This window comes from Pseudophryne corroboree, chromosome 6 (genome assembly GCF_028390025.1).
Source record: "Pseudophryne corroboree isolate aPseCor3 chromosome 6, aPseCor3.hap2, whole genome shotgun sequence".
NCBI classification, from domain to species: Eukaryota; Metazoa; Chordata; class Amphibia; order Anura; family Myobatrachidae; genus Pseudophryne; species Pseudophryne corroboree.
Genome location: NC_086449.1, coordinates 386,682,847 through 386,687,895, shown reverse-complemented (window position 1 = coordinate 386,687,895; position 5,049 = coordinate 386,682,847).

Here is a 5,049-nt window from a genome sequence, read left to right as displayed (position 1 = left end):
AGGTGTGAGGTGTTCAGAATAGACTGAAAATGAGTGGAAATTATGGTTATTGAGCTTAATAATACTTTGGGATCAAAATGACCCCCAAATTCTATGATTTAAGCTGTTTTTTAGGGTTTTTTGAAAAAAAACACCCGAATCCAAAACACACCCGAATCCGACAAAAAAAATTCGGTGAGGTTTTGCCAAAACGCGTTCGAACCCAAAACACGGCCGCGGAACCGAACCCAAAACCAAAACACAAAACCCGAAAAATTTCCGGTGCTCATCACTACTCTCCCTCTGTCCAGGCCGTTCGTGTCTGCAGTACTACTGAGGCTGGGGGAAGAGCTGAGGGGAGAGCCAGGTTGTCTGCTAAGCTCAGCAGCAATGAGCATCACTAAGTTTGGTAGGAGGAGGTGCTCGAGGTGAGAGGGAAAGAGTGAAGAGAGCGGCCCCTCCTCGTGCTCTGGCTTGCACCCGAACTGACCTGTCTCTTAAAGCTTTGCTGCGATACTGTACAGACTGGGACACTGGTGGTTAGCACAGCGCTGGTGGAGGCATATAGTGAGTAAAGGTCCATACACACTTAACGATAAAATGAGCGACGTCGCTCATTTTCCCCCTCCTTGAGCGACGTCGCTCATTTTATCGTCAAGTGTGTATGTCGCCAGCGACGACCGATGCGCGGCCCCGCGGGTCGGCAACGATCGTCGCTGTCGGTAGGGCATGCATGAAGGATGTGGACTGTCGTCCACGACCTTCATGCAGGGCTGGCGGGGGCGTGACGTCACTGAGCGATATGAGCGGTCATATCGCTCAGTGCGTACAGGCGGCCGCCGACCGGCCGGCCCGGGAGGGGGAAATGTTAGACGATGTCGCTCACAGAGCGACATCGTCTAATGTGTATGGGCCTTAAGAGTGACTCATTGTAATGCCGGCAGCTGTGGGCCCCGGTGCAATGCATCGGCTGCATCGCTGCTAGTTCTGCCACAATTTAAAGTACTGATTTAATGGGTCCTTATGAATAAATAACAAAAACATGAGCTACAGTATGCTATGTCTGTTGACATTCATTGTTTTGTACACTTTGGCCTTATTACAAATTTGGGATGCACACTGCAAATCACTTTAGTTCTTCACTAGTCTGCCCATTGCACTTTTTTGCACACCCACTTTCCAAGATTTAGAGATGCCGGAGTAACTTAGGTATACAGTAGTACGCAGGAAAGTAGAACAATCTGTAGAAGTAAACTGTTAATGAGTGCATACCTCCCAACTTTCTTCTTTCTAAGGGGGTCATTCCGAGTTGTTCGCTCGTTGCTGATTTTCTCTATACTGCGATTAGTCACTAACTGCGCATGCGCAAGGTTCGCAGAGCGCATGCGCTTAGTTATTTTACACAAAAGTTAGGTATTTTACTCACGGCATACCGAAGCTTTTTCATCGTTCTGGTGATCGTAGTGTGATTGACAGGAAGTGGGTGTTTCTGGGCGGAAACTGGCCGTTTTCTGGGAGTGTGCGAAAAAACGCTGGCGTTTCTGGGAAAAACACGGGAGTGTCTGAAGAAACGGGGGAGTGTCTGGGCGAATGCTGGGTGTGTTTGTGACGTCAAACCAGGAACGAAACTGACTGAACTGATCGCAATGTAGGAGTAAGTCTGGAGCTACTCAGAAACTGCTAAGAAATTTTTATTCGCAATTCTGCTAATCTTTCATTCGCAATTCTGCTATGCTAAGATACACTCCCAGAGGGCGGCGGCTTAGCGTGTGCAATGCTGCTAAAAGCAGCTAGCGAGTGAACAACTCGGAATGAGGGCCTAAATGCGGGGCTCAAGTGTGGCGAAGCACCCTCTCTACTCAGATAATTCATTTGTTTTAATAATCTCGATTGCAAATTAAATCTACATTTTACTATTTTACAATACAGGTTGAGTATCCCTTATCCGAAATGCTTGGGACAACAAGTGCTTTAGATTTTGGATTTTGGGATTTTTGCGAATTTCTGAAGATTTGCATACCATAATGAGATATCTTGGGGCCCAAAACTAAACACAAAATGCATTAATGTTTCATTCACATCTTATATACAAGGCCTGAAGGTAATTATATACAATATTTTTAATAATTATGTGCATGAAACAAAGCTTGTGTACACTGAACCAGTAAAAAAGGTATTTGGATGGTAGGTCGACAATAGGGCAACTACTAGTGTTGACACAGGAAAAATGTTGACACATGAAAAGGTCGACATGACTTTTAAACAAAACAACAACGAGTTTTATGGTAAGAACTTACCTTTGTTAAAACTCTTTCTGCGAGGTACACTGGGCTCCACAAGGATAGACATAGGGTGTAGAGTAGGATCTTGATCCGAAGCACCAACAGGCTCAAAAGCTTTGACCTTCTTCCCAAGATGCATAGCGCCGCCTCCTATATCACCCCGCCTCCGTGCACAGGAGCTCAGTTTTGTTAACCAGCCCAATGCAGTAGCAAGTAAAAGAGATGACAACTGCCAGTTGCCACAAACACCACACTCTCCCGACAGGAGAAGTGTCAGCGGCTAATGCCATACCAACACAAAGAAGCTAAGTGCGTCAGGGTGGGCGCCTTGTGGAGCCCAGTGTACCTCGCAGAAAGAGTTTTAACAAAGGTAAGTTCTTACCATAAAACTCGTTTTCTGCTGCGGGGTACACTGGGCTCCACAAGGATAGACATAGGGGATGTCCTAAAGCAGTTCCTTATGGGAGGGGATGCACTGTAGCAGGCACAAGAACCCTGCGTCCAAAGGAAGCATCCTGGGAAGCGGCAGTATCGAAGGCATAGAACCTTATGAACGTGTCCATAGATGACCACGTAGCCGCCTTGCACAATTGTTCAAGGGTCGCACCACGTTGGGCCGCCCAAGAAGGTCCAACAGACCGAGTAGAATGGGCCTTAATGTGATCAGGAGCAGAGAGACCAGCCTTCACATAAGCATGTGCAATCACCATTCTAATCCATCTGGCCAGAGTTTGTTTGTGAGCAGGCCAGCCCCGTTTGTGAAATCTAAACAGCATAAAGAGAGAATCAGATTTCCTAATAGAAGCAGTACTCTTCACATAGATACGGAGAGCCCGTACCACATCCAAAGACCGCTCTTTGGGAGACAGATCAGGAGAAACATGTGCCGGAACTACCATCTCCTGATTAAGGTGGAACGAAGAAACCACCTTAGGTAGATAGCTGGGACGAGTCCTAAGAACCGCCCGGTCACGGTGAAATATCAGATATGGGGAACTACAGGACAAGGCACCCAAATCAGACACTCTTCTAGCTGAAGCAATAGCCAGCAGAAACACCACCTTAAGGGAAAGCCACTTAAGATCAGCTGAACCAAAAGGTTCAAACAGAGACACTTGTAACGCCTCCAAAACCACCGACAAGTCCCAAGGAGCCACAGGCGGGACATAGGGAGGTTGGAGGCGCAACACGCCCTGAGTAAAGGTATGCACATCAGGTAAGGTCGCAATTTTTCTCTGAAACCACACCGACAAGGCAGATATTTGAACCTTGAGGGAGGCCAGACGCAGGCCTAAATCCAGGCCCTGCTGAAGAAAAGCCAACAACTTGGCTATACTAAACTTGGAAGCGTCATAATCGTTAGATGCGCACCAAACAAAGTAAGAATGCCAGACCCTATAGTAAATCCGAGCAGAAGCCGGTTTCCTGGCCCGCAACATAGTTTGAATGACCGCCTCAGAAAACCCTTTAGCCCTTAAGACGGAAGCTTCAAGAGCCACGCCGTCAAAGACAGCCGGCTTAGGTCCTGGTAGACACAGGGGCCCTGAACGAGGAGGTCTGGGCGTTGTGGAAGTAGAATTGGACGCTGTGACGATAGGCCTTGCAGGTCTGAGAACCAGTGCCGTCGGGGCCACGCTGGAGCTATGAGAAGCAGAAATTCTTTTTCTTGCTTGAACTTCCGAATTACCCTGGGCAGGAGTAACACCGGAGGGAACACGTACGGCAGCCGAAACCTCCACGGTACCGCCAGCGCATCCATGAATGCTGCTTGAGGATCCCTTGTCCTTGCTCAGAAGACCGGAACCTTGTGATTGTGTCGAGACGCCATCAGATCTACGTCTGGAAGGCCCCACCTTTCCACTAAGAGTTGAAACACTTCTGGATGGAGGCCCCACTCGCCGGCACGCACGTCCTGACGACTGAGAAAGTCCGCTTCCCAGTTCAGGACTCCCGAAATGAATATTGCCGATATGGCCGGTAGATGGCATTCTGCCCACTGTAGAATCCGTGAGACTTCCTTCATTGCTAGGCAGCTTCGAGTGCCGCCTTGATGATTTATGTAAGCCACTGTGGTGGCGTTGTCTGACTGTACTTGAACAGGACGGTTCTGAATTAAATTCTGGGCTAGGTTCATGGCATTGAAGACCGCCCGCAACTCCAGAATATTGATCGAGAGGAGGGACTCCTCCTTGGTCCACCGCCCCTGAAGGGAGTGTTGCTCCAGCACTGCGCCCCAACCTCTTAGACTGGCATCTGTCGTTAACAGGGCCCAGTCTGATATCCAGAACGGACAGCCCCTGCACAATTGTTGGTCCCGGAGCCACCAGAGCAGCGACAGACGGACCTCCGGAGTCAATGAGATCATTTGAGACCAGGTCCGGTGAGGCAGGCTGTCCCATTTGGCTAGAATCAGCCTCTGGGGAGGGCGAGAGTGAAATTGAGCGTACTCCACCATGTCGAATGCTGACACCATGAGGCCCAGCAGCTGCATCGCCAAATGTATCGACACTTGTGGACGAGATAGGAAGCACCGAATCCTGTCCTGAAGTTTGAGGACTTTCTCCTGAGACAGGAACAACCGCTGGTTGTGAGTGTCCAACAGTGCTCTCAGATGCACCATGCTCTGAACAGGGATCAGGGTTGACTTCTTCCAGTTGATGAGCCAGCCGTGGGCTTGCAGAAACCGGACCATCACATCTAGATGACGCAGGAGATGTTCTGGGGAATTTGCCAGGATTAACAAGTCGTCCAAATACGGCAGTATCCTGACCCCTTGACGGCGGAGTAC